The following is a 12,137-nucleotide window of genomic DNA, read 5'->3' on the forward strand; positions in this document are numbered from 1 at the left end:
GTTCACTGGGTCCCTTTCCCCCCAGCCATAAGGTAAGTGCCATTCCATATATAACTTTTTGAAATGCTGCTTACTTTATGATTCTCTGCCGATGGTGCCTTATGGGAGAAATTTTATTTCAAAGTTTCATAGGATGTGAATTGAACTCATTATTTTACTCCAAACTCATTGTTTAATTGACGGGAAACATGCATTCTAAATCATCTTTGTATGCATGGCAGAAGCAGCTACATAAATTTAACAATGGGTGGATTATTACTATTTTGCATATTTATGGAATTTTATATTCAGGAAGCATTTTACAAATCTTTTATTAGTTAATCCTTACACTTACGAGTGAGTCTGACAGGTGGTAAACAATGCTTTGGGTTTTAAATTGCCAATTCGTGAAAACTTTAATGGGGAAAAAAATCTACATCATTCTTCCTTGCTCCCAAACTTGCCAAGAGCACATTTTTGATACTTTTTTCCTCTCACCAGAGACCAAGGCTAGAGGCCTGGAAGCAGGTTGCTGCCCACCAGAAACACAGTATTACAAAAAGGGTACATACTGGGCTCTGTCTGGGGTCAGGTGGCCAGCACCAGGGTAAACCTCACAGACATCAAGGTGATTATTGACAGCGTTCCCAACAAAGCTGCATCCCAGTAATAAAGACATAGAAAAACACGTAAGGAAGCAATTTTTCTAGAACTACACAGTAAACTTGGTTTTTAGTTCTAATGATGCCATACCTACTGGACTCACTATGTAATGCCATCATCAGTTCTCTTAAGATGAATGCATGTATATTAAAAGAATAAAACCTAACTCAAACTAAAAGAGTGTATTTCCTTTTTTCAAAAAGTCACAAGTTAAAAACGCTAAGCTCCTTTGAACACTCACTTCAGATTTTTTGGATCCTCCAATCTGCCCCTCCTCCAGATACCAGAGATGTTGGAGAGCAGGGCACGAAAGCCTCCGTGGATCAGTCTCATTGTTGACCCAAACCTTTTACAGCCTGGGGCTTTCAGAGCTAACAAACCAAGAAAAATCAATCACACATCACCTGAGGGCTGGACACGAGGAGCCACAGATGCTGCACCTACTTTCTGAAGACTCCAGCTTGGACATGTCCTGTCCAGATTCTAATCTCTTCTGACTGACAGTGACTCTATCCCTCTAATCCCTCAGGCCCCCAATTCCGCCTGCCTGCGGGGGGCGGAGGGGGGTGGGAAGAGAGAGAGAGAGCGCGAGCGAGTGTGTGTGTGTGTGTGTGTGTGTGTTGGACAGTTAGGTTGGAGGGTGCAGAAAACACCCGAAGTATCTCGGAAGCTAGCACCCTCTGGGGCCCTGTGCTTTCTCAGTGCAGCTGGGCAGCTGTCAGGAGGTCAGCGTAAGGTAACCGGGTCACCCCCACCTCTGCCCCTTTCAGAGGTGCAAAAGGATGCTCTAAGCCCTCGCGTCTGCGGATAATATGGGTGCGCACACAGGGGGACCTTCTGAGTAACACCTCCCACCCAGGAGCGTCCCTCTTCCCCCACCCCCACCCCGGACGCGGCCCCGCCCCGCCCTTGCCGACTCTACCTGCGGGCGCTGGAGGCGCGGCGGCGACTGCTGGCTGTGCTGCCGGCGGCCGCTCTGGCTATGTAAGGCCGCCTGACCCCACCCTCTCCCACCTCGGGCGCCCCCCGCCCTCCAGCCACCGCCCGGCTAGGCCACCTCGCTGCGGCCCGCCACCGCCTCTCCGCGGGGCGGGGGCTGCGGGGCCCTCCCCACTCTCGCGGCCTGCTGAGACTTTCGGGCGTGGCCCTGGGCCGCCCCCGCCCACCCGCTCCCCCCCCCCCTCCGGCTGGCCCCCTGCTGCGCCGCCCCCCCCCCCCCCCCCCCAGAGCCCCCTCCCCCCCAGCCCTTGCCAGCCCAAGTGCGTGTGGCCCCGCCCTTGTCTGTGCAGGGCCGGAGGGACCTCGCCCCAGTGTCGGCGTCCCCACGACCCACCTCTGGGACTCTCGTGGGGCGCCCGCCAGCAGGGGGGCGACTCCTTCTACCAATGGAGGCCAAGTCTGGGGAAAGTTTCTGGCGGTGTCAAGGGTCAGCCTTTTCTTGTAGGGACGTTCTCTAGCAAAGAGATAGAAACCCAGGCGATTCTATCTGCGGTTTCTGCTGACATCACAAACCACACATCACTCGGTGTCGTGTTGGGTAGTTTACACAAAGAGTCTCTATCATTACTGCAGCCGTCTGCACGTTCCCCTTTCAAAACCCCAACCGAGTGACATTTCAGCAGAACGGTTAAAGGAACTTAATTTTTAAATAAAAAGTTACTGCTGGAAACCAGTACATTACATACTAGCTCTGCCCCAAGTTCCAAGTATGGTCACGTCTGAATAATTCCAACCTTTTAGTGACGGGGATTATATAGGCCAGTCACTACTTTACACCCCCAAATCTCCACAACTTTTTCTATCTTTAGTCTTTAGTCTACTTACCTCGCTATATGGAGGAGTGGTGAAAATGAAATGCAACAAAAACAATTTGAAGAGCTTTTAACAGCTGGTATAAAAGTTTATGGCAGACACAGCCTGCAATCATTGAAAATAAGATTTGAAAATTATCTGTAGACCTCACTCTTCAGTTTTGCCGTTTTGCTTGAGTTTGAATTACAGGAGGTTGGTGGTATGTATTATTTTTAGCAGAAATACTTTTCTAAGAATTATTAAACAGATTAAATGTATAATATGGTTATGATATCAGATCAGGGTAAAACTCCATTTACAGAAGAATGTGTTAACCACCTGATAGGAGACACATCCTTTTGGTGTAGTACAATTGGTTGTGTCTTAGAATTTAAATACTAGAAAAAGGTAACTTAGAAAACATTACAGAATCTTTATAGTCCTACCTGCCATCTAATGAGAATATAGCCTTCTTAGCATCCCTATTTCTTTCAATTGCTAGTTATAAGATATAATTTCAAGATTGCTCAAAGCTTATGGATATTCGTTCATAAGTATTTAATGAGGTCTCAAAAACTGCCTGGCATTGACCTTGGTGCAGGTGATGTAAGGGTGAACTAGATAGAGAGATGTAAGTCCTACCTTCCAGGAGCTCACATTCTAATGGGGGAGAGATAGCTACTAAATAGACAAGTGCAGACATAATTAATGCACCTATGAAAAGTTGTGTGTGGAAGTATGGAGTGCTAGGAGAGGACACCCTCCAAATAGTCTTTTAGATTGCTATTTTGTTTTGAACCCTAGAATTATTTCAATGCTGCAAAGATTTTTTTTTTTTTGCTATCCTTTCTTTCATATCTCATATTCAGTTCATCAGGAAATCCTGATAGCTCCAGCTTCAAAATGTTTTCCAAGTCTAACCCCAACTACCCCTCTTCCAAACCAGCAGTGCCCATTTGGATTTCTGAAAAAGGCTCTGAATTTGTCTTACTGCTCTTAATCTTGCCCCTATGGTCTATTATCCATGTAGAGTTTTGGGTGACCCTTTAAAAGTGTGTGTATTAGCTCATGCTAATCCTCTGCTCAAAAACCACCCCATGGCTTCCCATCACTTTCAGTCACTTTCCATGGTGACAGTTCAAACTTGACCTTAGCCACCAAGGCCTTACATGTCTGCCACCCCACCTCTCTTTACCTCTTTCTCCATCACTGTCCCCTCCCCAGCCCTGCCACCCTCACTGGCCTTTCTGCTGTTCTTTCATCCCTTAGGTTCCTGCATCTTGGTCGTTGAGCCTGAGACACTTTCTCTAAATATTTAGAGGCTTGCTCCTCAGTAACATCAGATATTTTCTCCCTTGTCCTCATGTCAGAGAGGTAATCCCTGACCACCTGTTCTAATATAATATACATGTGCACACATGCATGTGCATGCACACACACACATACACATGCATACATTTATTGTTTGCTGTGTCTCCTCTAAAATGAGAACAACAATGGTTATAGTGTCACGCACATAGAAGACACAACATAAATATTTGTTGAAAGAAAGCATATAAATTATGTAATGGACTGAATGTCTCCCCAAAATTCCTATGTTGAAGCTCTAACCTCCAGTGTGACCATATTTGGAAAGAAGGTCTTTATGGAAGTAATTAAGGTTAATGAGGTTATAATTGAAGGGCCCTGATCTGATAGGATTAGTGTCTTCATAAGAAGAGACACTGGAGAGCTTGCTCTAGTACTTAGGAAAGGCCATATGAGCACACAGTGAGATGGCAATGGTCTGCAAACCAGGAAGAGAATTCTCACCAGGAACTAAGCCCACAGGCACCTTGATCTTGGACTCCCCAACTTCTAGAACTGTGAGAAACATATTTCTGTTGTTTAAGTCATCCCATCTATGGTATTTTGTTATGGCAGCGTCAGCAGACTAAGACAAATTATGAAAAATGTTAAAGAAAGAGCTTAGATACCATCTACACTCATACGTTATATTATATATTATAGCTAATCATTTCAAGATTACTAATGCACAAAATGGTGTGATGGTGTAACTTTTAGCCACTGAACAAACTTTGGAGCACCTCCCAGGATCATTGAGGTTTGAAGATTAATCTTACCTGGACACAAGAATAGAGTTAAGTATTTAACACAAACAAATGCCTTTTATAACTTTGTTGTTGTTTGCTTCTGAGGGCATGAATGACTGAAGCTCAAAGGAATAAGAATGGTCTAGTCACTATCGTGAAAAGTGCTGTTTCAAGAGAGTACAGCCTCTAAACTCCATAAAAGTTTCCTACTGGTCAAGCTGAAGGACTCAAGCTGTGGTGTGCCTAGAACATAATCATGGCCCATTGATATTCAAGTAAAGTAGCAGATAATTCAGGTAACAGCTCTCCTTATGTACTACAACTGCTTATACACTTTATCTCCAAAATAGGCTTTGGGGAGTAAACTTTGAACTTCTGTTTATGTTTTTTTTTTTTAATTTCATAAAACCTAAGCTCTTGCAAGTGTACAATATGCAGATTGATACTGGCCTCCCAGTTGCCCATAGGTCCCTTGGTCTCCTGTCCTCCCTCACAGAGGAATCTTGAAGAAATACTGGGAAATCCATAGTGTGGAGCAGCTAACATGTGATTCCTACTCTTCTTTCAATTCCATTGTGTTGCGTCTTACTGATTTTATGTTTGTTCATTTAAGGAATTAAGGATTCTATTATTCAGTATTAACTAAACCAGCAGTTACAAAATAGAAAAGTGGCTTAAAAGGATTTTTTAAAGAAGATAATACTAATAATACAAGCATAAGCAAACAGGAAATTGGTAGAATTGAAGCTTCTCTGACTGCAGTAAGAATTCTTTGACATAATGGGAGGTTAACAAAGTTGATGATTTGCTTAATTCAGTCTTCCAAGAAATCAGCTTCTCTCTTTCATTGAAATGATCAAGAAGGCCTATGAAATATGGATTTAAATCTAATTCTGTTAACAATGAGCCTTGCCTTAAGTATATATTATACTTTGAGTCATAGGCTAATGATAAAATGAAGCACCGTGACTAGCATAAAATAACAAATATCTAGTTCATCATTAAGTGATTTTTAACACTTTTATTTATGTATATATTTCATAATGTATATTGGCATCTGCAATAAGTGATCTGGTTAATAAATTAATAAATGAATAAGTATTGGGGATATATACTGAACATTTTAACCGATGGACTGTCTATCAAAAGCGTTTGCAAATACTGATTTACATAACCAGGGGTAAAATAATTCATTAGAACCCAAAACCCTGCTCCTGAAAGAAAAAAGTGAATAAAACCAACTAATTAATCAGAATACCTATTCAGGGCATATCCAGTACCTTTTTTTTATATCTTTCTTCTGTTTTCTCTTTTGATCGTTCCACAGTTTCAAGGGAAATAAGAGGAGAAGCAGCCCTGTTAATTTACTATGGTATTTGGCAGCAGAAATTAAACTTGCCAAATAAAAGTAACTTGGGGTCTACTTTGGAGTGTTGGCTTACCTTGTTATTCTAGTTTTGAATTACAATAGCTTATAATGGTATGACTTTATATTCACCTGTCTTCTTTAAATTAGTTGACTTTTCTCTTAGAATGGAATGTACCCACAGAGCCTGGGATTTGAACTAATATGAAAACCCAGTCAAACTCTTCTGACTGTTCACCCATAAGAAAGGTTTTCCCTGTTTTTTGCAAGCTCTTGAAAACTTCTCTTCTCCCTACTCTAAGACTTACTGTGTTTATCTGCAGGATAAATTTATAAATTTTCAGTTATTGAGCCACAACATTGTGTAACAATTGGTATCAGCATATTGTTACTAGAAGGACTTTCTGTTTAGTTCTGTTTTCTTAGATGGGTATCATTACACCGTAACGTTTGGAGAGTCAGGGGAGGCTGGACTACAGTTCATTGTGTGAAAAAAGCAGCTGAGGCTTGGAATACCACAGGGCCTGCCTGTGGTCAAAGCTCTGAACCTTCTGACTTCTCATTCTGAGTACTTTTCGTTGTGATATGCTACCGCAGAATGAGCCGGGTGAGAATGTTGTTTTTCTTTCCAAGTATGAGTTAGAGAAAGTAGGACACGTTGGACGATTCCTCACTGTATCCATACACACATGTGTCTGGCAGCCCGGGGTGTTTTAGTTCCTCCAAAAACCCCTACCGCAAAGGGTGCCCACGAAGGCGAAGAGATCATTCTTTCCTAGAGATTTATTTTGCGATTAATAAAGGGTGAGAGGAGGCCTTAGAGATTATTTTATTTTTATATTATTTATTTTCTTTTTCTCCTTGGGGTCTCAGAATTTAACTCAGCACTAAACCACTGCCAGCTCCTGTTTTCCTAATTAGAACTTTAACCTTCACAAAATAATATTATTTTGGTAATATAGTCTTAATGAAAAATAGTAATAAAAATATCAGTAAGACACAGGAGGGCAGAATACTTTAAACTAGTTGGTGGGGATTATTGGTTACTACTTAGCAATAATATCTAATAGTTTGGTAGAAAATTTTTGTGATGGAAACCTAATTTCCTGAGGTACGTAAAATAGGACCAAATAAAATAGTGAAGAGTGTATTGTAAAGATAATCTAGTTGCCCAGATGGGCTTTCCTTAGTTACAGCTTTTATGGCTCTTGAAATGTGTGTGTTTTTTATTCTTTTATGAGAAAATAAAGATTTTCTTTTTCCCAGGGGCAAGAAGTTACCCTACAGTTTAGTTGTTAAAATACGCTGAATATTTTTTCTTTGTTACTTCTAGGGCACATATTTATTCTGGAACACACCTTAGTTCTTGTGTTTTCCCCCAACATTTGAATTTCTGGCTCTAGACTACAGATTTTAAACTTGTTAGTTGTATTTCTCATGATATTCCTGATAAGCTAGTTAATATTAGATTTTACGGCATGGATTAAAGTAAGAAAATGCTATAATTTCATAATCTTATCTAACTTGGATATTTCCCCCCTCCCAAACTTTGAAAGTTGCAGTAGGGTGGAATATTTCTGAAAGGAAGTTGGAAATTTATCTGTAGTCCTACAATTGTGACTTGTAAATTCTATAACCAAATTCCATGGATTGTGAACAAATTTTATTTAATTTTCTTATTAACAAAGTCTCAGAATTTTTAAAGTTTATATTTTTACAGTACTATGCCTTTGGGCTTTATTACAAAAGATAACATTGGATGGAAAAATATATCTGTGTAATGTCTGTCCAGATGGATTTTGTACAGGTGGCACCATATTTTCTCCTTCCATAAAAGAAGACAAGTCCGTGATTGGAGGATTCTGTATGTTTCTTTCTAAATATGCTGTGTTTAATAAAATTATTTGATGGTGGTAGTGTTATCCATTTTCCACCTATAACATGCTTTGTGGGGAGAAACAGTAGAGCCTGGAATTTATTGCAGGGGCTCTCCTGAATTTTGAAACCATTACTTTACAATGCCAATACAAGAGAGGATATTTCACCTTGGGAGGACATCTCCAACCTGAAGAGATGACACTCCTAAGTATAACTAAATATTAGTAAATTAAAATCTGACCTTGAATTTCCCACGAACTCCATATTTCCTGGGATAGAACTGATTGCAGAGGATGCAGAAAATCCATTTGCTTTTAGAGTTTTTGTGCTTTGGCCTTTTAGAGTACCTTATGCATGCATGTCTTTCTAGTGTCTCCATATTCATTGTTAAAACTGATGCATTATCTGTGCTTTAAAAAATTATGTGGTCATCGTGGCACTTCCTCCTTCAAATGTGGCTCCTATTGCATGTGGAATTCAGCTCTCTTAGCCTTGGCAGCGAGGCCCTGTAGGACCTGGCCATGCCTACCTTTTTCGTCTCTTCTACATATCTTCCCCTGGGTCACTAACCTCAGTAACACCAGACACCCTTCTGTTTCTTGAAGACAGCACACTCATTCCTGACCCTGTACCTATGAATGGGATGTTCCTCAGTCTGGAATGTTTCTAGCCCAGATTTTCAAATGATTGGCTCCTTTTCAATATTCCTCTCCTCCTCTCATCTAATGTTGCCACCCACCCTTCTAGTCCTTCTTCATTACTTTATTTTTTTTCTTCATAGCACTTATCGCTTCCAGAAATGATATTATCTATTTGCTTGCAACTTTATGATATGATCTCAATTAGAATGCGCAGAACCTGGAACGTACTAGGTGCTCAGTTATACACACACACACACACACACACACACACACACACACACACACACTTTAGAGAGTGTGTGTGAGCAGGGGAGAGGGGAGAGGGAGTGTTAACAAGGGAGAGGGGCAGAGAGAGAGAGAGAGAGAGAGAGAGAGAGAGAGAGAGAATCTCAAGCAGGCTCCATGCTCAGTGTGGAGCCCAATGTGGGGCTCTATCTTACGACCCTGGGATCATGACCTGAGGTGAAATCAAGAGTCTGACACAACCAACTAAACCACCCAGGAGCCCTGTCAGTAAATATTTATTTTTAATGAAAATATGGAAGCAGCAATAGTTTAGGCTAAAAGGGTAGGATTGAAATCTGTGATTAAACTCTGGCCTCTTGCTGAATAACCTTTCTCCAGTTCGTTGTTTGCTTTAATCATAATACGGTGATAAAAATACTGACCAGTGAAGACTGTTGTGGGGATTAGTTGAGGTGATGTATACAAGGTGCCTATCATATGCCTAACACATGACAGTTGCTCACTAAATAGTAGCTATAATAGTTTTTCCTTCAGATGGGAAAGGAACAGGGTGGGCTAGATGCCAAGTACACTCTGAGTTCTAGGGTATGCCAGGGGTAAAAAGCCAGGAAGAAAATTCTTTGATTAAAATCAAAAGCACAAACCTCCAAAGTTCAGAATTTGGGTAGAGCAGGTGGGAGCAAGAAGCAAGGAAGAAACAAAGGTAGAAGGCTTAAGACAATTGCCACCAAAGGGATGGATCAGAGTGTCCTGAACCCATTTTTATTGGAAGGATTGTACATGGATAATCCTATTTGGCTTAAAACCCTAGGAACAAGTCTAGAAACAGATTATCTTAGTAGCTGGACCCTATATTACTTTGTTGGTTAAAATTTGAAACTATTTTGGATATTTTATGTATCCTGTCTGAAATAATTGAAAGAAGCCCAGTTTGATTATTCTGTAAACTATCCTCTTATATTTATTATCTTTCTAATTTCATTCTGAAACTTGAAGTTCAGATAAACCTAACTTAATCACTTGATGGTAGTTGGTCCTAACTTAATATAGGCGCTAGCAAATAATGGGCAAACAAAGCCCTATTGAAAACAATTTAATCTTTGATTTTTTTGTTTGTTTTTTAATGTTTATTTTTGAGAGAAGGAGAGAGAGAGAAAGAACAAGTGGGAGAGGGGAAGAGATACAGGGAGACAGAATTTGAAGCAGGCTCCAGGCTCTGACCTGTCAGTACAGAGCCTGATGCAGGGCTCGAACCCACAAACCCTGAGATCATGACCTAAGCCGAAGTCAGATGCTTAACCAAGCCACCCAGATGCCCCAATCTTTGATGTTTAAAAATGAAAAAGAAAAAGAAAAAACAGCATAATTATCATGAGAAAGAAGTCAGAACTTTGTTAGAATTTCTTACACATATATGTGATTTTGCTTCAACAAACTGAATTAATTACATATGGATGGAGGGGTCAGGGCTAAACACAGTATCTCCAGTGTTCTGGCCTCTAAAGGTTTTGATTCAATCCTCTCTAGACATGTTTTAGAAAATAAGATTGGGGGTTTTAGACCTATCTCAGATCCCAGTTTCAAATTTTCAGCCTCAAACCCCAAATAACTTTTCCCTAAAACTGAACCAACCAAGGAAAACCAAAACCAAAACCACACAACCACAAACCCAAATCTTTTGTGGAAGGAGTGTGTGTGGTGGTGGTAGCTGGGAGGATGCTATGAGTTACAAATTTTTTTCCAGGTGCACAACATTATACTTTGGCATCTCTATGTACTCCAGAATTATCACCATTAAAGCCTATTTATCATCTATCACCATACAATTGGCCCCCTTCACCCATTTCACCCACCTCCCAATCTGATTCCACAAAGGTAGCCACCAGTCTGTTCTCTGTATCTACAAGTTTGTTTTTGTTTTCTTTTGTTTTGTTTTTTTAGATTCCACCATATGCATGACATCATGTGGCATCTATCTTTCTCCATGTGACTTATTTCACTTAGCATAACACCTTCAGAGTTCATCTGTGTTGTCACACATGGCAAGGTTTCATTGTCTCTTATGACTGAGTAGTATTCTATTGTGTATATACACCACATCTTCTTCGTCCATTCATCTGTCAATGGACATTTAGGTGGTTTACATTTTTTATTTTTTATTTATTTATTTTTTAATATGAAATTTATTGTCAAATTGGTTTCCACACAACACCCAGTGCTCATCCCAACAGGTGCCCTCCTCAATGCCCATCACCCACTTTCCCCTCTCTCCTACCCCCCATCAACTCTCAGTTTATTCTCAGTTTTTAAGAGTCTTTTATGGTTTGGCTTCCTCCCTCTCTAACTTTTCTTTTTTTCCTTTCCCTTCTCCATGGTCTTCTGTTGTTTCTCAGGATCCACATAAGAGTGAAAACACATGGTCTCTGTCTTTCTCTGTATGACTTATTTCACTTAGCATAACACTCTCCAGTTCCATCCATGTTGTTACAAAAGGCCATATTTCATTCTTTCTCATTGCCAAGTAGTATTCCATTGTGTATATAAACCACAATTTCTTTATCCATTCATCAGTTGATGGACATTTAGGCTCTTTCCATAATTTGGCTATTGTTGAAAGCGCTGCTGCCATAAACATTGGGGTACAAGTGCCCCTATGCATCAGCACTCCTGTATCCCTTGGGTAAATTCCTAGCAGTGCTATTGCTGGGTCATAGGGTAGATCTATTTTTAATTTTTTGATGAACCTCCACACTGCTTTCCAGAGTGGCTGCACCAGTTTGCATTCCCACCAACAATGCAAGTGGGTTTCCGTTTCTCCACATCCTCTCCAGCATCTATAATCTCCTGATTTGTTCATTTTAGCCACTCTGACTGGCGTGAGGTGATATCTGAGTGTGGTTCTGATTTGTATTTCCCTGATGAGGAGCAATGTTGAGCATCTTTTCATGTGCCTGTTGGCCATCTGGATGTCTTCTTTAGAGAACCGTCTATTCATGTTTTCTGCCTATTTCTTCACTGGATTATTTGTTTTTCGGGTGTAGAGTTTGGTAGGTTGTTTACATTAAAAAAATTATTTACTTATTTTGAGAGAGAGCAAGTGCAAGTGGGGGAGAGGCAGAGAGAGAGGGAAAGGGAGAGAAAGAATCCCAGCTCAGTGTGGAGACCAATGCAGGGCTCTATCTCACAACCATGTTATCATGACCTGAGCTGAAATCAAGAGTTGGCTACTTAACCGACTCGACCAGCCAGGCGCCCCAGTTGTTTATATTTCTTGGCCATTGTAAATAATGCTGCAGTTATAATAAAAGTACATTTTATTTTTTTGAATCAATATTCTGTATTCTTCAGATAAATACTCAGAAGTGGTGGCAAGCTTGGGTGGCTCAGTTGGTTAAGTGTCCGACTCTTGATTTCAGCTCAGGTCATGATCTCACGGTTGTGAGATGGAGCCCCATGTTGAGGAAAGAGCCTGCTTGGGAT

The 12,137-nt window shown here is 40.7% G+C and overlaps 1 protein-coding gene across 4 annotated transcripts in view; it reads right to left on the reverse strand.

Moving 5' to 3' along the window:
* RHOBTB1 (Rho related BTB domain containing 1) overlaps positions 1–12,137 on the reverse strand; it is a 260,530-nt gene that overhangs the window by 120,170 nt on the left and 128,223 nt on the right. For 3 of the 4 annotated variants that reach the window (XM_042908130.1, XM_042908132.1, XM_042908131.1), the window contains one exon: positions 1,976–2,095. The gene's annotated coding sequence lies outside the window, so the exon portion shown is untranslated. Of the gene's footprint in view, positions 1–1,564; positions 1,584–1,975; positions 2,096–12,137 lie in introns of those variants that run through there. The other variant, XM_042908133.1, reaches the window with a different exon arrangement.

This window comes from Panthera leo, chromosome D2 (genome assembly GCF_018350215.1).
Source record: "Panthera leo isolate Ple1 chromosome D2, P.leo_Ple1_pat1.1, whole genome shotgun sequence".
Lineage (NCBI taxonomy): Eukaryota > Metazoa > Chordata > Mammalia > Carnivora > Felidae > Panthera > Panthera leo.